Raw genomic sequence first — 22359 nt, forward strand, 5'->3', positions numbered from 1 at the left:
GGGGGAGGGATTGAAAGGGGTGATGTGGCAAACGGGAGGAGGGAAGAGGGGCGTTCGGAGGTAGGAGAAAATGCAAATACTCCCCGCGTGCCTCTTCCTCTCCATTTTGTGGATTTATGTAGCTTTCCCCGTAATGAAATAAGCAACGATCCGAGCTTGCCGTACATCCAGAGGAGTTTCCCCCCGTCGGCCTCCGTGTGAAGGGCTACCTCCTTCAACCGTCTGACCCCAGAACGACTTAGCGAGCGCGGAAAGCTGTTGATGGAGATGCTGTCCTCGGACCCTGGGCACCCCCGCCTAATTCACAATGCCCAGGTTCATGCTAGCTATGCGGTTGTTTTTTTTTCCAACTCCTGCGTATTGCCCACTGATGAACGGCGTCAGCAGATTACTATTTGGTGCTATCTCCCCTTGCCAGGCGCGCTCCTATCACGGCGCCCCATCCCGAGGTTACTCCGAGGGTAAACAAGAGTAATTAACAGCCAAACAAGATGGATGATTTATGCAAGTGCGTGTATTCGCTCATCTGCACAAAGTCATAATTCTCTCCCTCCCACCTTACGCGAAATGGGTGATCTTTTTTTTTTTGGGTGTGTTTTTTTTTTTTTTTTTTCAAAGGTGGTGCCCGGCGACAAGGTAAAGTGGCTGGCTAGCGGAGTGTGCTTTGTAGTGTCCTTCAAGTCCTCACCCCCTCCTTGCCCGCCCCATCCATCGGTTTTACTTTGCTTGTCGTCTTATCGCGTTCTTGTTCCGTGATTGTGCCGTGGTCCGTCCGTCCGTTTCTATGCAGCGTGGATTGGAGCTTTCGTGGCGCGTTTTAGTTGATTTCATTTTCGCTCTTCAGACAAAAAACTAAGGGGAGAGGGGGCACACTTGGCGCGTCTCCCACTTGAGATAAAGGGAGAGGAAAGGTAGACTACTGATAGGGTGAATGAGAGAACGGGGAGGGATGGATGAGGAGGCAGGATCTGAGAAAGGGTGTTGTAGAGATTTTCCAGTCCGGTAGCTTTTTGGAGAATTGGCTGTTTGAATCGGGCCAAAATGTCAAGTGCTACTCAGCCAGCTTGGGTGACCAGAGCACTACTTCAACTTTCTCTTTTCCTGAACAAGGACAATGACGGGTATTTTTCCATACACTTTTCTTTTTGCTCTTTTTCTTACCTTCCATGAGATAAGCTGTAACCCATCTGTAGTTTGTTTGTTCTACGGCCTGTGCGCTATCGTGTGTCCAATTTGAGCTTCTTGTGTGAATGTGTGTGAACCGCACAATCTACATTAGTTAAAGTGACTCAGATTCAGAAAGTATCTTGATGAGTTTGACTTGTTTAGATTGAACATTTTATCCACCATATCATTAGGCATCATGGGTGGTTTCTGAACATAATTAATAATTTTAGAAAATGTACAATTTAAAATAAGAAAAAACTAACAAAAGGAAAGAGCCAAACCTATTAGAATACAGTTGGGCAAAACTAACAAAAATGTATATCTTGATTTTTAAATGAAAATATTAACAATCTCTCAGAAATGTGCTAGAACAAATATGGTTGAGATTCAAGAATTGACCAAACGTGAAGGCACTCTAAAATTAACCACAAAGAAAGAGAAATATACTTGGTTTTAAACTTTTCTATCTTCAGTGACTCCAAACCAGACCATGGTACAGGTCAGATCTCTAGAGAGGCAACCCTGCTTGCAGTCAGAATATATATTTTATTGTTCTTTTTGAGCTATATAACCACCTGTAATTTAATAAATGTAAGGTAAAGCTGTTTAATGTCATACTGTGGAACATTCCAGAAACACGCAGATGACAGACCCCTAACCGTGAAGTTATATAGCACACTGTTAAAGACTTAACTCATAATGAACAACTAGTCGACTAAAAATGAATCAGTCTCACTAACTGCTTAATTACTCCTCTAGCCCTAACTCTTAACCTTACCATCTTAATTAAGTAGTTACTAAGCCTGAATAATTTTAATACACTTTTGATTTGATTATTATGCTTTATTAACAATAGTTAATGTGTAGTGGGACCGAAATATTACTTCATACAAGGTTTGTTTTGAGTAAGTACAGATCTAAACTTGTCATAACTTCTAAAATAAAGATAGAAATTCTGAGTTTGAGTCATCTCCACTCACGTAGATCTTTGTTTCTGCAGTGTGGTTATAAGGGAATATTGTGGAGCTCTAACTTGCCCTGGTATATTGTCCATGCCTGGTTGAGTACAGCGTGCATAATATATACGGTTTATATTTATTGGTTGGGGGTTTTGGTCTGTGAAGTTTTGATCTAACCCCACATTGCGTTGTCTTCTTGATGACAGACGCAGAATGCTATTTCAAGTTGTACTACATTTCATTTTGTAAATAGTCTATATTGAGAAAATTGTATTATAATTTTTTGCAAATATCAGTTTCTTTTCTAAAATGATGTATCTGCTCATCTGGTAATCGTAAAATAATAATAAAAAATGAACATGAAACGTGTGTCTGTCTTTGCTTGGTGAATTTCAAAAATAAGGCCGTTGAATATTCTTCATGGAGAGGCCACAAAGGTAAAATGGAAGCACGCGTTGGATGATGCAACATAGCCACAATCCTGTTGGTAGGCAGAAAAATGATCGTCCCCTCAAAGTCAGAAAGTAATCTAATACTTGTTGTTTTGTTTTTTATATTTTGCATTCAAGGAACACAACTAGACTAGACATTTTAACATTTAGTAAAATTAAGTTACAATATGTATGATTTTACAAAAAAAAAATCTTGCCTTGTTTTTGAATTTTATCTGCTGGTTGGATACAGGGAGCAGACGTGTCGTACGTATAGTTAATTCCAGTTCTGTTATATTGTAATCAAAGGCCAAAACTTGCCTGAATGCACAATATTTATGATTAGACTAATAAAAAAGATTACAACACTTTATTTGTCAAATCAATGTTGTCTTCCTTGCTTGTAAATTGGTGACAGTTGATGACTTAGGTTTTCAGTTTTAGAACTCACTGCTACTTCCTGTATTTTTGTACTTTTTTAAAATACAGATTCTAAAAACATGAAAACAGTCAAAAGAGTAGTAGCAGTCAAAAGAATAGACATAACTTCTTTTTCAATTTTAAGAGAAGACATGTTCAAACTCTTGACTAGTGATCAGGACAAAAACTCAAATGCTAGCTGTCAGTGATCAGCTGAGTGGGTACTCAGGGAAAAGTGTTGTATACATGAACATTTTACTTTAGACTTTATTCCAGAGCATCACAAATCGACAGATCAAACCAATGACACCCCGAGGAAATCAAAGGTCACATGTGAGCGCCAAAACAAAATGAGACAAACATTTCACCAAAGTGTCATAGACGGCTGGTGTTGTAGTGTTACAGAGCAAGGCTAACTGTAGCAGATTATGACACTGATGGGCCTTAGCTAAAACTATTGTGTACACAATGTCTAGACTTAAAGCTACTACCTGTAATTTGACTGGCCAACCCACCCCTGTTGTATTCTCACACTTCATCACTTCTCGAGCTGTCTACATTACTGCTGTCTGATAATGTGCCAGCTTTAGCCTGACAGAAAAAAGTCATATAAATGGGTTAGAATTTAAGGGGATAAGGATGCTTTAAATTATAGCCCGTTGGGCTTTTATAGTATTCATTTAGGTTTGTGAGATAATTCAATAAGGTAATTTTCTTTTAAAATATGCAAAAATTGTTTAAATTACAAAAAGTGAATTTCAACATAAACCTTGGGCTAACCACAATTATATTTCAAAAGTGTGGTGAATTTAATACATCTTTATTGATTGACAGCAGTAATTAAAATATATTTCAGTATTCAAGGTGTTTTTAATCAAGAGAACACCTGAAGCCAAAAATCTGAACAGTGTTGCTAAAAATTCCATACAGTTCACAGAACATGATGTGATGTTAATTGCTTAATTGCACCACGCAGCGCCGCGCGGAAGCATATTTTAGGTTTACTTTTCAGTACTTTGACATTCATTAAAAACAGCATGTTTTCACAGCTCATGTACAATGTCAAAATGCTATGATAAGCAAAGTGAGGGTATCAGTAAGACAGTAAAACAGTAATAAGTAAAACAGACCTATTCTGAAAACTCGACTTTTCAAAGCATTTCACCATGCCATGTTGTTTTCCCTTCTTATTTACCTACTTGAAATAGTATTTGGAGTGATTCGTGCATTCAAGCAATCTTTAATCACTTACTTTAAAGTTGTCATATTGTGGATCATATTGCCCATTTTCACCTCCACTGGCATACCCCCACTGTGCTTACTTCGTTCTCCAATTTTATTTTCTTACTCGGTGATACATGTAGGATCCACTACTTGCTAGTGTGATCAGCAGCTACCAATTGGAATTTCCAACTGTTTGTTGTAATGACGTTTATTGCGACGTCTGCTCCCAGTGGACTCCCGAGTTTTCCAACACAAAAGTCAGTGGTTTTGTTTCAGGTGAATATTTCCATTTAAAATGGAAAATAAAATGTAAAATATAACACAATGATCCAATCTATGACACCCCTTGATCATTGTGTTATAATTAACCCCCAGCACAAGCATAATATGTGTTCTTTAATATAAACTGAATATTCTGCATAACTGACTAACTGTAACCAAGTGTGGATATGTCCATGTAATAACTGAAATATGAACAATAAAACAAATCAAGCCAGTAGGAGTGGTTATGTTAGTAGCGTTTTTAGCACTATAGTAGCAGTAGTAATGACACATATTGCATTATTATGTGGATATAATAAAAAAAGTGAAATCCAAAGCTGACCTCAGTACTCTGTATGTGTGAGGGCAGGTATACATCACATTGTGGGGACAAAAAATTACACATTTTTTTAATATTAGGAACATTAACATGAAGTCAGGACATGAGCTAATTTAAAGTAAGGTTAGGGTTTGGACTAAGGTCAGGCAAGTAATAGTTGTATTGTATAGATTATGAATGTAAGGTGCTCACACTTGTTGTGCCCTGGTTTGGGCCCCGTTCAGTCCAGATCTAAAATTAGTTTAGCCCTGGTCTAATCCTGGACAAGTCATGGTCTAGCCCCAGTTTTGTCTATTTTAATTTCCATGTTCCATATGTGTACGTGTGAACGCACCTGACGTCAATGTAATACGTAATGTCCCCAAAAGCGCGGAATCCTCACATGTGCGCGTTGGTTTGTGAGCGTGTGCGATAAGGCTCGTTAGCAGCCCGATGCCGTGCCACAGCTGCCTCTGTCCCAGCGGAGTATCCTCCCGCTGAGGGACTATACCGGCATCTGCCCCTCCACGCTACGCCACACACACACCTATACACACACACGCAAACACACAAACTCACGTGTCTGTCCTCCGCGACCTCTGACCTTCTTTGTGTGAAGTCTACCAAGCGTCAAACTCGGAGCCCGTGTGCCAATGCAGCCCTGATTAATCCTTTGTTTACCTTGCAATTAGCTTACAAAGAGATAAGATATAACGCTCATTTGGATGGAAAAATGGTGTTAACAAAATGGGGAAGATGTTAGAAATGAACTAGCTAATGAAGTTAAAGATGACGTTTTATGCTTTTTGGGGTATTTAGTATTCAGCTGTAACATATGTAGATCATTATTTTACATTTTGGTTCATTGTAAACTGCAATATTGCTCTAAAATATCTTAATATTTAAAAAATGGGACTTCCTGTTTAAAATTGCTGAACTGAGAAGTGGTATTTCACTGTAAAAGGCAATGTAGTCATTGTTGAAAAATGGCTACTTGACATTTATTAACCCTACATTTATCACCTGACGTCTTCATTTTTCAGTGTGTGGAGATAGGGGGTAGGGGAAAACAAGAATTCACCAGAACATCAAATGTAGGACAATGCAGCATTACTCAAACACAAAGGATAATAGCAGTGTTGGGATTGACACGTTATAAAAGTAACAAATTACTGTAATGTATTGCTTTTTGCTGTAAAGCAGTAATGTAAAGCATTACAGGGGGAAAAATGGTAAGATTTTACTCGGTACAAATGTCAGTAACGTGTGTTACAAAGCTTTTTTAACCTGGATTGAAGTGGTGGTTATTTCGTTTCTCTTCATCCAAATTTGCTAAAATCACAGCGATATCAGCAACGGTGAAACGCCATCGTTACTGTTCCGAACGTCAGGATGGGCCCGGAGGTGCCAATGTGTAGACCGTCAGGTAACCGTGGGTGAAAGGACCGGCGCAGAGCTCCACACACCACGGGGGTTAATCGTAGCTGACGGGCTCGGGGTTCTCTCAGGGGCGGTCCTAGATTCCAAGCTCTAGTCCAAGATTAGTCCTGGTTTAGACCTGGTTTAGATCATATATGCCGCAAAAGTTTGGCATCTTCGCTCATTAGGTGTTATTTGACAATCAGCGACAGTTATTTTGGTGAGAGTAACTTAATAGTAATTTAGATTTTAAATACATAAATATTGTATTGTAACAAATTACTTTGAAATGACAGTAACAAGTAATAAATAACACATTACAGTTTTGAAGTAACTTGCTCAACAGGATAATAGTGAGTTTAAAGATAGCCAAATACACAAAGCTGTACCAACATGGTGCTAGCAATTAGAAGTTGCTACTCTCAAGATAGAAAGAAAGAAGGAGAATATGGCCGATACATATGATAATAATTCAAAAATGAATATGCCGTGTGGGGACAACCACAAGAGTTGCCTTCATTTTTTGCAGCTTATAGCCTGTATCTGTGAGACATGTGTGATGATGTAAACCTCAGGGCAGTGCTGAAGGTCCCCACGTGGAAAACAAGTCCCCACATGACTTGCTGAACATGTACACAAACACATGTCAGGGTCAGTCTTTATTGTTGTCCATTTATTTTCAGCACACTACCCCATCTGCTGTTATCCCGACTGAATTCAAATCGACGTGCTTTTATGCAATACAACCATAACCAATTTGATACTTCAATCCATGAGCAATACTTCTTATATCCTTATGGTTTTTCAGTATATCCACTATCTGCTCGGTCTCCATCAGAAGCACAGACCCATGGGTGACTGTCTGAACAGGTTTGCGTCCCCACATGACTTGGTAAACATGCACACACACAGTGTCAGAGTCCCACCTCTCCATCATGGGCTGCCTGTAAAAGATGCTAGTTAGCTGGTGTGCAGAGAGTGGAGGTTAGTGTGAGACAGAATGTATAATAAGGACAGGCTCCTGCTGCACTCCATGCAAATGTGCAGCTCCACGTGTCAGAGCAGTGATGGATCTGTTCTGACAGACACAGTGACAGCCCGCTGACAGCAACTTAAAAAAAGCCAGCCTCCTCTCCCTGTGTGCGCCTCGCTTGTATATATTTACAACCTGAGCATCTTAATGCACTTTTCTCCCTAATCTCCGTGTTCCTCTCCTGCTAGTTCACACGCACGCCGTATTTCACAGGATATAATATTTTGTGATCAGAAGAAGGTTGTAGAGCGATACATGGGCTCTCTACCTGCGCGTGATATCTGCATAAACTGTGTGTGCTGCTGTTTAATGTGTACAATCTGTCAGTGCGTATTGGGGAGTCTCAGCTAAAGGCTCAGCGCTAATGCTAAGCATGCTACGCTCATGCTGATAATGAATTCCCTTTGGAATTAGTCATGCCATTCAATGTCAGAGTTCTGCAAAAGAGCAGAAAAGAACATGATTTGGGGAGTCTCATTGTTCTTCTGTGACAGTATGAAGTAGTCTAAATGGATTACATTTGGTTTGAGGAGATTTTTGACAGCTTGATTAAAAACTGCTTTTATTGTTACATTGAAACTACTGCTGAAGCATATCTGCTATTGTAGTGATGCTCGTGTTTTCACCTGACAACGCCCGGATCTCTTTATTTGATAAATGCTTCAGTGTTTGTTAAAGGAAAGACACATTTATATTTGAGGAACGTAACATGGAATACAAAGAGTAACATACGGTGTATTACAATTTCAATGTTTTAACTGAATTAAGTTTCTGTAAAATCTGTACAATTCATGAATTTACTGTATAATCTAAAATTTAAATTTAAATCTAAATTTACTGTATAATTCTAACATTCATTCATCATTTTAGTATATTATCAGTGCATTTTATTAATGCAATTTAAGCATGATTTATCTATCAAATGAATGTTATTCCAAGAAACTGTCCCTAGAACCTGTCCGTTTTAGATAAAACCTATTGCCTTCTACTATAAACAAACAAAGGCCTAAGTATTGATCAGATTCATCAGCCTCAAAATTGTTTCCTCTATATATGCATTCATTTGGAAAACTAAAATTTTGCACACATTCTCCCATATTCTTCCAATCTAAGCTGTCTACTCAATTACAACACAATTACAGGCTTTGAGCCGGGCTATAAAGTTTGCACATGTGCTCACCACGTTCTGGCCCTCTCACTGTTTGGCTGGAGATAATTGTAGTCTCCATCCAGAGTTGTACTTGTGACAGTTGGATCTAGTTTGGGTCATTTTAGCCCTGGGTGGAAAAACAGACAGCCGGCCCCACTTGCAAAACACACATACACTGGCATGTCATGGCTGAGTATGTGCTAGCCATGTTGGTGCCTCAAATTCTGAATAAATCAACAGCAGTGTCACCCGCAAACCAGTGGCACCCTATGACATCTCCTTCAAGTCTGCAGCTGAGAGCCAAACATGCATATATCAACTGTCCTGCCGCTAACAATAGCACAAGTGTCCATTCCTCAAGTTTTCCCAAGCCCAAACTCTATACTTGTTAGAGTGGTTATTATTTTGGTGGTGTCTTTATTCCAAATATGCCATGGGGTGGACAATTGAATGGACACACAGTGAAGGCAGGTTTAATCCAGGGTTAGGTGGTGTAAATGTTTAATGAGCTATAATATGTTCTGCCAATGTCAAGTCTCAAAGATGTGGTTCTAGTTATGGCCACAAGGTCTATAATGTCAACCGTATTCAGGTATTATTGTTGGGCAGTTTTTGACAATTCTAAATATTTGTACAAAACTGAAATTGCTATGCTGTTTTTACTGCATTGACAGATACATTTAGTCCAAGGCAAAGCAATCAGATTTTTACTTCTAAATATTTATAAGCGCTTTTACAAATTTCAAAGGAATATTGTAATTTTCTGACAGTAAAACCCTTTATAATAATAAGATGCTGACAGTAAACAGCTTATTTTAACTTTAAGAGCTGCTTATACAATATACGTATTTGTACAAAAAATGGACACAGGGCCTTTTTTCACAATATGTGGCAGCAAATGTTGCAGAAATCCTTGTAGAGGAAACATTCTCAGACCATCCAGAGGAAACACTTTAAGGGAATGAACCATTTCATCACTAACCACAACACCAGAGTGGAATAAGAGAGGCGTTTCCTGTTGTGTTCTCCCTGGACGCCGCTGTGATGCTGCAGGACACCGAGGAGGGAGGGCGCTTCCTTTCTTTAAAATTAGCAAAGCATATGTGGATTGACTTAAGTTTTCAACGTGTCGGAAGAAACAGCCTGAGTAACCTATAAACAAAGTCCATGCCTATAAAAAAGGTAGGAAGAACATTATTAAAACATTATGACACTGTTTTCTTATCCACGTTAGACGTTGTTTCCCCATCAAAAACTGCTGGATTTGTGTTTCATTTACACAAGCTTAACACACAAACCCTGGAAATTAAGGCTGAGCTCTTCTCTCAAACGGAAAACACTTTCTTCCACCTTGTGATGTCTTGTGATAATACAGGAAGTGCTCCACTATGTTTTTAAACTCCATACACCTTCACTAGAATCATTTGGATAATTTCAATCCTGGAGCCCTGGATTTCCACCTATTAACTTGAAAACTACCACTTCATGACATCACAAGGTGGAACAGAGCATTTTGAGCTCTGGAGATGTAGGCAGACTAATATTGAGGGGTTACTCAAACATGGGACAGAAACAAAACCTAGATCTGGGGATGTTTTTGAGGACGTATAACAGCATTATAACACGGTTAAAAGCTCAGTTTTGTGTAATATGGGACCCTCAAAGGAAATACAAAGGCTATGGTGTCTAAAATAGTTTTAAAAAGCCAAAATAATGCAAAATATATAGTCAATTTAAAAAAGTTTAACAAAATCCATGGCCAAAACTTCCAGACTGGCAAACAGATTTGATTATTTTCTCCTCATGCCACAATGCCAGTGCTCCCAGACATTTTTTCCCCCAATGTCTTGCAGCTGCCCATTAAAACCATGTGGCACACCTCAAACAAAGCAATTGTAGAGAGAAAGACTGCCCTGGTCGCTATGGCAACCGCACATATGTTTGACGCCGTGGTATTGGACAATCTCGCCAAAACACAACCATCTATCAATTAGGTCCAAGTATTAGAAGTCGTGTTGTTACAATATTAAAATTTCAAACTCTATTCTGATCCTAAGGAACAGACTTGATACTCAATACCCATTCCAATACTGCAATAATAATAAAAACTCTTTATTTAGACAAGAAACTGTGATTTCCAACATTAAATAATAGTAGTTTCTTTTACATTATCATGTGGCCTTGTACTGTCATCACTATGTGTTGGATACACTGTGTATGTGAACACAGATCAAGAGCAATCCAAACTCAGTTTTCACAAGCCAGGAAAGTGAACATCTTGCTCCTTTAATGCAGTCTTTCTGGACAGCATACAATTCTTTACAATTGTGGCGTGAAAAGCTCGAGTGAAACTGGAAAACAAACATAAATAAAATGTACATTAGCTTTGTAATATAAAACAGAAATGCATCAGAAAATACCACACACACACCACAAACTGCTACTTTAACAAGTCATTACATTTTCACAATCTGATACTAATTAGATCATTAATACAAGTGAATAGAGGTAGTACTATGCTAATAGATAGTGCTCCTGAGCTAGCAAGATCATGGGCTAGGTCTAATTCTAGGTAATAACGTGCAAAAAATGATCTCTACAACAGAATTGATAGAACTTCTTTAAGTCACCAAAGATATTAAACTTACAGCCATTGCTTTTGTCGGAGTAGATAAGATTGAACACACAGGATGAGCAGTTTGGATATCAACAAACATGTTTTCTGTAACATGTTTTTCATCTGAATGAGTTCTGCTTCTGTTACCCATAATGCATTATGACCACTTCCTGGGGCCTTCAGAAAAAGATGCAAGTAAACCACACCCAGAGTGCATAGCGATTATTTTGAACAAATGGCAAGTTTTTTTTAGCATGAAATTATAACAGATGAATTCTAACATATTTATTACTAAATTATTATGAACCTTTTTAACCCTTCACTTCAGCAGAACAGGCCTTACATCTGTGTAATCCCCCAGTGTCCAGGAAGGTTCCATAGTGGTCCATGGACGTTTACTATTCTATGTTGTCTTGATCATTCTAAAACTATTCAGGAAAGGTTCATTTCTGTCCTGTGAATGTGACTGTTTTAGTATCGATACCCCCTCAAGTGAATAACAAGTTTCGATACTAGTTTTAGTATCGTTTAGTATCTGAATTTCGATTCTTTTGACAACCCTAATTAGAAGATCTGAAACATGCAATGAGCTGTAAAAAGAGAAGAACACTTTTCATTAATTTCTACAGAAAAATATGATAAATACGATCAAAGGATGCAGTGAGTGGTTCAAAATGGTGGGTTCTCTTCCACAGATGGTTTATGGGTACAAGAAAGCTTTATTTCGGTCTTGGTTAGTGGTGGTGTCATAAGCTCACCACTCTGGGTCTATTTGTGTGGTGCAGTCTGTGTGGGAGGCCACCAAATATTCCCCAAACACGTTTTTTTCTGAACTCTCAAACCAAGAACGCCACAAAGTTTCAAATTTATTGTTCTAAACCAAGCCAGCCCGTTCTCCAAAGGCATGGGGCAGATGGTTAGAGACAGAGTATCATATTAGTTATATTCCATGCTAAAAATGTCCATGTTTTATGTTTACAAGGGGATTTCTACAACCTTTTTCAGAAATAGATTTGGCTGTTTCATTGTTTGCCACTGCTACTTGCCATGTTATTTATCCATCCAAAAAAGGATTTCCCCCAAGAAGTTTTGTAATTTACATTTCTATAAGGTTTAATCTAACTGATGTGTTATAGAAAGTATCTATCTCTCTTCTTCACAGTGTAACCTGCCTGTTGTCAGCCAACCACAGTGTACCTCTCAACCAATCACCTCTCCAGCTCAAATTCACCCTTTCTCACCTCCTTCATACTGCAGTCCCAAGGAGAATGTTAGGCAAAACCAGCAGCCTCCTCGGCCTCTTTAACAATCAGAACTGAAATTGTCCTTTTATTGTATTTTATCACCCATTTTGTGAAACATAAAGTTGTAACTTTACTGTTGCGAGGTCTACTTGTCTCTCCATGGGGATGTCATTTTTTCCCCCTGAAGTGTTCCAAATGAAACCTATCTTGCTTTTGGTCAATTACAGGTGTTTTTATTGCCTTGAATAACATGCACTGATATTGTGAGCAAGGGCATGTCTCTACAGATCTGAGGCGGCTACAGGCCTGATTGCACCATATGTTATACTGCGGAATATTCCATGCAAAGCAATAGGATATCCATAAAGACTAATAGGTGCCGAACAATCTACCAAGTTACATAGTGGGGTTATAAATTAGTAACCAGGCTGGAGCCACCTAGTGCCTCCACTCAATTTAATTTCTCTCCAGCGACTGGGTCAGGAATCAAAATACAATAGACAGTTGGCAAAAACCCCAGAAGTGCAAGTTCAGGCACCAGCCAATCAGAGAAGAGTGATATATTCAGTGTTGGCAACGATTCCCAAGATCAAGGATTTAAAGCTGGAATAAAGAGAATGTTTGGTGAATTTCATCAAGGAGAAAGATGTTATTGCCCTTCTTCCTACGGGATTTGGGAAAAGCTTAATATACCAGTTCGTCCCGTTAGCGGTGCTTTACATATGTCACAACCAAATAGCAGCAATTGGTTAAATGATAAAAAGTACCCACCTACCGTCGAGGGAACGAAATCTATGGCTACAAGGTCAGACGGTTTGTACGAAATGAAATGAAGTCTGATGAATCAGGCTAATACGTTAGTAAGTAAAGAACCTTATGCCTTTTCTCACCAACTTTCCAAGCCATTTTTCAAACTAAATTATAAAAAAGGAGTTCTAAAAATCCAGTGTCAGGAGATGGTTTCATCTAAATACATTTTCATAAAATGTGTAAACTGTGTAATTTTTCATGAACTTACCATGACATTTCATTTAAAAGTCATATATTGCATAAAATGGAGCTTTTAGTCATGTTAAATAACCCTTTATTATTAGTCGGTCCACATCTCGAAAGTTGAAAATGCTCTGCTCATGTAGTGGTAGCTTTCAAATTAACAGTAACCTTTTACTTCTCTGTAGAGATTGGCAATTGCAGGACTGAAATCATCCAGATAATTCTAGTGAAGGGGTATGGAGTAAAAAAAATAAAAAAACATAACAGTGCACTTCCTGTATTACCACATGACATCACAGGGCCTAAATATGTAAGGTATTAGACATGTGTGAATGAAACAAAACACAACTCTAGGTATGTTTGTGATGAGGAAACATTAACACAGATCAGAAAACAGCATCATATGGGCCTTTTAATATAAGACACAATCTCCCACATTGTCGTTACAGCTGAGTTACAGTTCTTTAAATTACAATGTACACGTCGTGGGATGTTTTATGAAAGAAAATACAGTTTCATTACTCTGCACCAATTAGATATAACACATTTCCTCTGCTAAAGTAGACTGATTTACAATTGACTAATTCTGGTGATAAAAGCTAACATTTACATCAACATTTCTGTGTTATGCTAATTCCCGTCTTTGTTATTTCCCTGTGAATAATTCTCACTCAGTAAATAAAATATTAAACTCCGCCACCAACTGTGACTGACCTAGACTTTTTTTTTTTTTTCCCTCTGTATCGCATTGTTCCTCCCCCACACCCCTCGCAATCAAGTCCCATCAATTAGCCCGCGCGATCACATATTTTCTCCTCCATTGAAGGGATAATTGTCATCTTGCAGTACTTTTTGAAGTCTCTGAGCTTCGCCGACTGACACCGATACATACATGAAGAGTAATTACAAGTAAAAAGACACATAAAGAATTGACTGACACCCGTAATTAACACGCGCGCAACATCGTCCTTTCTTGTGCCGTTTAGCCGGAGAGGCCCGCGGTTCGGAATAATCCATCTCCATCAAGTCCGGGCTTTTCGCGAATTGTCACACTCGCTAATTACTCCTTAAGATAATCAGGCTGTGTGGCTAGAGAGATCCTTTCCGGGGACTGAGATAGAAGAGGAAAGGGGGTTTAATCTAGCCATGAGATCAAGAGCTACCGGGTGCATGGTTGAGATGGGAACTTGGGGGGGAGGAGAGATTTGGAAAATGAGAAGGAATTTGGGCATCTTAACAAACTCTTAATTACATTCTCTCTCCTCGGTTGGTGGCGGGCGTAAATGACGGTCCCCAGGGAGGCTCTGATCCACTTTTCTGATCTGCGGAATTCACAGGCGAGGCGCTGATCAAAAAGACGAAGTCGGCCTAGATGCTTCAAACACGCGGGACCTTTTCTCGACGCGCAAGACTCGGAGCGCTTGTCATTGAGCGGAAGTTTGAATTGTCGAAAATCGAAAAAAAAAAAAAAAGAAAGAAAAGAATGAGCACATTAAAGAGGAGAAATGGTGGAGTTATGAATTGATAATGAGCGCCTGAGCGTTTGTCCCATATACCAGGCAGAATTCTTTAGAGATGACCTCCGCCCACGTACGCTCCGCTTCTAATACGCGCGGAGCTGCTTTGATGTGGGCCGGCAGCTGGTTCCCCGGGGAGGCTGGGTTATAATAAAGCCTATACCGCGTACTGTAACGGGCGCGCAGGAAGTCCCAATCGCCGAGCCGGTGCTGCTCAAGGGGGGGGCGCCATAAGGTCAAGGCGAGAGGCGCGCTGGAGTGTGACCCTTCTGACCGGCAGCTCTGTGGAAGGGATCAACTGCATAATGATATGGCTAACAAACCACTTTTCCTTCTGAGCCTGTGGTTAAGTCGGAGGGCGTGCGGAGTGACTTCATATACGCTCAATGTTCCCACAGCATGGAGAAGAAATAAGTTCAGGATCAGTGAAAAATATTGTGATGATAGGCAAACGAGCATCAGTTAAAGGGCCCATATCACTCTATTTTCATCAAAAACATACCTGTAGTTGTGTTTTGTTTCATTTGTTTCACACGTTTAACACACAAATCCTGCGTATTTAGGCAAAGTTCTTCTCTCGAACAGGAAACACTCCACCTTGTGATGTCATGTGGTAATACAGGAAGTGCTCGACTGTGTTTTTAAACTCCATACACCTCCACTAGAATCATCTGGATGATTTTAGCCCTGGAACTGTCTTTCACTACTGAAGGTTAAAGGTAGCTGTTAACTTGGAAACTACCACTTCACATCACAAGGTGGCACAGAGCATTTTGAGCTTTGGAGATGTAGACAGACTAATAATAATGAATTACACAACTCCAGGTATGTGTTTACAAATTAAAAAATATTCTAACATGGCTTAAAGTTCACAAGAGTCAATTTTGCATAATACAGGACATGTTACAAGGGAGTAGCAACGAATGAGGCTCTTATTTTTTATTTTTCAGAACTGAATATGAGTCATGATGGTTAATTTGGTTGATGAAGAGTTACGTCCAATTAGATAGAATTACTTATCCCTGTCAGTTGTTCCTTTATGGTCTTCATCCAGCAAAATATAAACTTTTTTAAAGTGTACAGGCTAAATCGTTCAGTCCCTTTCTTTCTGTATGCAGTATGAGGCATCTTTCTGAACTTGAAGAATCTGTATTACCTGCTTGTCTCCACAGAGATGCTATTGCTTTTCTGGAAAGTTCAGCTGTATGGCATTAAACTTGTCTATCTGTCATGGTTCATGTTTTGGAGTCGTTGTTTTTGCTTATTTTGATATCTTTTTCCTGTAGTGTAGTGTGCCTTTAGTGTTTTATTTTGACATTTGTCCTGTCAGCTTGTAGTTTAGAGTTTTACTTCCTGTCTTGATTGTTTGCCCCGCCCTAATGTGTTTCACCTGTGTCTGTGTGCATTTATACCCTGTGTTCTCCTCTGCTCTTTGTTGGTCCATTGTCTCTGTCACAGTTCCATCTTGTCTCATGTCATGGCTGTTTAGTTTTGAGTTTTTGGATTTGTCATTAAATACTTTGAAGCAGTCCTGCATTTTGTGTCCTCCCTCTGTTTCTACGTGACACTATCTAAAAAACAAAAAACTATAACTGTAATACCTGCTTGTCTGGTATACGTCTGCATAATTCCATATTGTGAAATATTAAAGACAAATCCATTTCCATTCTTTTTTTTTTTTTTTTTTTTTATAATTGCCATTGTAATGATCTGAGAGGTTCTGAGGCTACATTTATATGGTGACAGTCTGAGCAGAAGACGCAAAAGTGGCGTCGTGTCTTCACTTTTTATTCCGCGTTTAGACGAGCACTTTCGGGAGGAAATCCGCGTGCATATGGTGATGCAAAAAGTGTGTGGAACTAGACTGGGCATGCTTGTACTGAAAGCAACAAGGGCGTCTTTGGACATACGGAAGTTTTCACGCCACACATTTTCATCAGCTACTCCTTCCACAAAGTTGTCCCAAGATCGACTGGACAGGTTTGTCAATATCCGTCTGGTTCGCCTGCGATGAACTGGTGCATCCAGAATTTGACAGAGGTAATTGCAGATCCTTCTCTGTTCACTAATAGTATCTCTGCAGATTCTGTACATTTGTTGGGATGCCTCCTGTAAGTTTATTAGAGCTGCCAGACCAGACTGAAGGTCCGACGCATGGAAATGATCCGACATGTTTATTTCTGTGTACTTTATGTATGTGATATAAACGCGAATGCAACGCCAGCAGTTCTGACCAGAGTTTTGCATCTTTGGCACGCTATGGCAGAGCGTGTTCAACTTTTCCACTCTGGAGGATGGTTTCTGATTTTTGCATTTTTAAGCCCCAAAAATGCCATCACTGTCTAAACGAAAGGCACTTCTGATAAAATATTTTGTTGTTTTTACCTGCAAGCGTTCTCTTGCCCTAAAGCAATGTCACACTGCTATATTTGTACCTATCATGATAAATACTACATCAACAACAGTTTTTGTGGTTCGGTATATATCGTCTGACCTTTTTCTGTCTACAATTAGGGAACGTTTTGTTATTTTTCCATATTACAATATGATTTGAGGGTTGAATAAATAACTACTGCTCTTCATACACTTGAAATAACGACCACTATAACTACTAAGTGTTTCATTCTGCTCTTTATTTATTGCAGCTCTTTTTTTTTTTTTACATTCAGTTTTGAGGGGATAATCCCGCTTAATTAATTTCAGTATTATCACTTATTATCTTTATTTTCTTCAGCAATATATCTTATTCTGACAGGCCTATTTGTGAAATATGAAAAATGCATTTGCAAAGTTCACATTTAATACCTAAGCTTCTAACACTAGGTTGTACTCGCGCAGTAAGACCACTTTCTTCAGCCCTGGGAGCCTTTCTTGTTGACTCCATGTTCAAATGCCAAAACAGGCGTGAGAGAAAACAGATCAATGCTGCTCCATATCAGATGATGGGAAAGCTGTGAGAGGCCAGTGTTTGTGGAGAACATCAAACCGGCCAAACACCAGTGACATCATCATCCCGCGCCGACCACCGTGACAGCTCCAGGGCTAAAACTAACTCTCTCTGATCACAACTTTAAAGAACTGTGGTTTACATATAATGGAATATGTTTGTTATGGCTTTTCCCACATGCTCTTTGCTGTCTCAAGCAGTTAACTAAATAACTAACTAACCATTTCTTCATATTTCTTTTTAATTAGGTGGTATGAAATATGGAAATAAATCAACAAATGCATAAATTAAAAAAGAAGTTTGTGCTAATGTAACACGGGATTGCTCAATATACATTTTTAAAATTTTTATTTCTATTTTAGTGGTTATTCACAGTTATTGAGAACCAAACCAAAACTCTTTCTCTCACATTGTCTAATAGATCAGGATTCACATGTGCCCAGCTTAATGAAATCAAACTGAATGTCAGATAAAAAAGGCAAGGCAAGGCAAAGACAGTTTATTTATATAGCATAATTTGTACACAAAGTAATTCAAAGTGCTTTACAGAATAAGAAATACATTAAAATCACAATACAAGCAAATAAACACATAAAATTAAAAAAGAGACATTAAATTTGAGAGAAGAGTGCAGAATGAAAAATGAAAACCTTTCAGTTGTATGTGCAGCAGAACTGTTTTGAGCCTGGATTTAAACAGTGTTAAAGTAGAGTCTGTCTCACAGGAAAACTGTTCCAGGTTTTAGCTGCATGAATCTGAAACGCTGACTCCCTGTGTTTAGTCCTGACTCTGGGCACCAGCAGGAGGCTGGTCCCTGAGGTTCTCAGAGTGCGAGATGGTTCATATGGCACTAACATATCAGAGATGTACTTTGGTGCTCGGCCATGGAGAGACTTATACACAAGCAGAGCTGCTTTAAAGTCTATTCTCTGAGCCACAGGAGCCAGTGCAGAGACCTGAGCACAGGACTCATGTGCTCGTACATCCTAGTTCGAGTCAGTTCGTTTGGAGAGGCCAGTGAGCAGACCATTACAGTAGTCTACCCTACTAGAGACAAACGCAAGGATAAATCTCTCCAAATCTGCTTCAGACAATAAACGTTTAATTTTTGCTATGTTTTTTAGATTTCAAAAGGCTGGAGATGTTATTGATTTGGTGTGATGTTTTTAAGTTCAAGTCTGAGTCCATTATTACCACGAGATTTCGAGGGCACTTTGCATTTGGGTTAACTTTTTAGAGAATTCAGATAGCAGTGAAATAACATATTTTTTTCTTCTTTAAGTCATGTCTTTGACTCTAAGTTATAATTACTGTTGTTCTCATGATTGTATTGTGACCTGAACTACTAATGAACTGAATCATCTTCACATTCCTTACTCTAACCATCTTGTCATAGTAGATCTGTTTCACTTCATGGGGCTGTACACATGTTTTGTCTATATTGCAAAAGCAGCTCTTAGGTCAAAATGAGATTACTGCCTGCTTTCTCTATCCATTTATAACGCATTTCTATCCACTGCAAACCAGGAAGAGCACAGTTAGCATGTTAGTTGTTGTTAGAATTACCGTGATGGCAAAGCTGAGCTCTGGCCTCTGAAAGTTGTGAAAAACTCATTGCTATGAATAATGAGGTTCCAGGAATGTGTTTAAGAAAGGATTAACTTTGGACTGCTGCAAGCTGTTTAAAATGAACTAGTTTGGTTTTTCGAGGTTTTAAGGCAGTAAAAATCATGCACATCACCTTCAAATATTCTCCAGATGCTAACACGTGAAAAGAAATTATTACCTTCATTCAAATATAAATAAATAAAAATAATAATAATTTTAAAAATACATTCCTCAAACAACCTTGGCTGTTACTGTGTTCAAAGTATTCACGGTTCAAAGTCTGCATTCCTAAATAAACCAATTTGATAGTAATGATTTCATCTGAGAACATTATATTATGTTGAGAGATTTGCCACAAAAAGTCACAAAAATTAGCACTAAGATCATGAAAAGCAGGTATTTATTTTTAGGTACATGACATTTCCTTGAATCGCATAGCTTCAGAACTTCACAACCTCTTTGAAAACCTGCTTTACAAGGTAACACTGATGAAAAGCAATCAAAGACCTTATACCATATCTCTAAACTAAATAAATCTCACTCCAGAATCATTTAAAAACAAAAACGATGAAGAAAATCAAGGTACAAAATGTATGCAAGGACAGACAGGTCAGAGCATCAGACAATTATAACTGTCCCATCGCAATGTGCAGGATCACTCCAATATCTGATCTATAGAAGAAGTGGAACACAACTAGCCTTTCCAACCAGTCGCCCCAACTTCATTTTTCAATAGCAGGAGCATCTAAGAGTCTTTCAAACAATTAACCCTCTGCTCTCAAACTCTCTTTAAAGATTACACATGTGCAAAATAACAAACATGAAAAGGGTATGCCCAAAGTGGTCCGTTCAATCTGAATAGAGAATTTGGTATGTTGTGTGAAAAGATCTGTGGCCTTCTTTTAAGGGTGTTATAGGGCTGTTGCTACTTGTGTAAATATTAAAATTAAAGGTTCTTAAAGGGCCCATATTAAGCTATTTTCTGATCTATGTTATAATTTTCCTCATCAAAAACGTACCTGAAAAACCATACCTTGTGTTTTGTTACATTCACACAGCTTTAACAGAAAAATCCTGCATATTTAGGCTACGTTTATATGATGACGGTCTGAACAGAAGATGCAAAAGTGGCGTCACGTCTTCACTTTTTATTCCGCGTTTAAATGAGTGTTTTCGGGAGGAAATCTGCGTGCATACGGTGACGCAAAAGTGTGTGGAATTCCAGGTTTCTGTGTAATGTATGTACCGTATTATCCGGACTATTGAGCGCACCTGAATATAAGCCGTGTCAACAAAATTTTTACAAACTCTTTAAATTGTGCATCTATAGGCCGCACCTGAATAAAAGCTGCAGGTTTCCACATCTTCAAGAACGTTTTCAAGTTCGGGCCGTCTGCTTTTATCGCCACAGTTCGTGTTAGTCAGTTTGTCACGGTGCTGTCGCCAAAATCTCACCATCGACTCATTGATGCCGAGCTCACGTGCAGCAGCTCTATTTCCTTCTTTGACAACCACATCAATCGCCGTTAACTTAAAAGCTGCATCATCTGCATTTCTTCGTGTGTTTTCCATGAGGAGGGTGTGTGTATAAAGCGCAAAATAACTGTTCAAAACAGAATCAAATGAGCATCTTTCTTGGTGCATTACCCCCATCTCTCTCTACTGTGCATGTCTCCTGCAAGAGCCTCTGTCCTGTCTGTATCATGTCAGTGTCTTGGAGGATTTCAGCAGATTTTTGCAGTCTCTCTCGGGGGGGCTAGAGTCAATCAATCAGGTGTGAGTGGATGTCCAGCTACTGAAGTTTGAGACACTTCTTCTCGTCATTTACGCATACGGGTAAGACGTATCCCCCTCACTAATGTTATTTTAGCATCGAAACTTATTTTATCACATGGCGATAAACTATTTGAGTGCATTGGCAATATCACTAGCTAGTGTAGCACAGACAGCGATGCTTTCTGTACTCAGGCTGCCTGAAGATTTGCTGTGTTACCAAACCATACACCGTATATATGAATGGACAATGTGCCAAAAAAAGAATCTGTCCATATATTAGCCGGATCGTTTTATTCGCTGCAGGGTTCAAAGTGTGTGAAAAAAGTAGCAGCTTATAGTTCGGAATTTATGGTATGCGACGTAAACATGTACGTGACGTGAGCAGATTTGATCAGAGTTTTGTGTCTTGGGCAGTGTAGATGGAAACACTATACGGTGGAGCGTATTCAACTTTTCGCACTGGAGGATGGTTTCAGATTTTTGTGTTTTTAAACCCCAAAAATACAGTCACCGTCTAAACGAAAGGCACTTCCGATGAAATATTTTGTCATTTTTACCCACAAGTGTTCTTGTAAAAACAGGCCCTTAGGCTGAGTTCTTCTCTCCAACAGAAAACACTCTGTTCCACCTTGTGATATCATGTGGTAAAACAGGAAGTGCTCCACTGTGTTATTAAAACCCATACAAATTCACTAAAATCATTTGGATAGTTTCAGCTCTGGAATTGAGAATCTCTACTGGATTGAAGGTAAAAGGAGCTATTAACTTGAAAACTACCACTTCATGACAGCACAAGGTGGAACAGAGCATTTTGAGCTTTGGAGATGTAAACAAACTACTGGTGAAAAAATGTAAGTAGGAAGTAAAAGCTGTGAGTGTTTGTGTTCCACCTCACTTCACTTTGTTGTCTAAAAAAAGCTGTTCTAGAGCTGTGTACAATTCATGTATGTAAATACCACAGGACTAACCACATTTAAAAAACAATGACTATGCTTTTTGCTCTTTTTGTGTATTTTTTTTACTATTTCACAAATCACATGTAATACAGAGTTGTGGGCAGAGGTAGGGGGTAGGAGAAAACATAGATTTCGTGAAGTTGCAAATTCAGAACTATACAGTATTTCTCAAATATGCATAAATCAATCCAACTACAACTTTGAGTAAACCATTGACAAGAGAACACCACTCATAAAAGTCAATTTTGCATTACATGTCTCCTTTAAGTACATGCTTCCTTGTTTTGTGGTTTGAAAATGAGGTAGTACAGCTTAAAA

This window comes from Boleophthalmus pectinirostris, unplaced genomic scaffold, assembly GCF_026225935.1.
Source record: "Boleophthalmus pectinirostris isolate CB_2022bp ecotype Guang Dong unplaced genomic scaffold, ASM2622593v1 HiC_scaffold_21, whole genome shotgun sequence".
In the NCBI taxonomy this organism is placed as follows: Eukaryota; Metazoa; Chordata; class Actinopteri; order Gobiiformes; family Gobiidae; genus Boleophthalmus; species Boleophthalmus pectinirostris.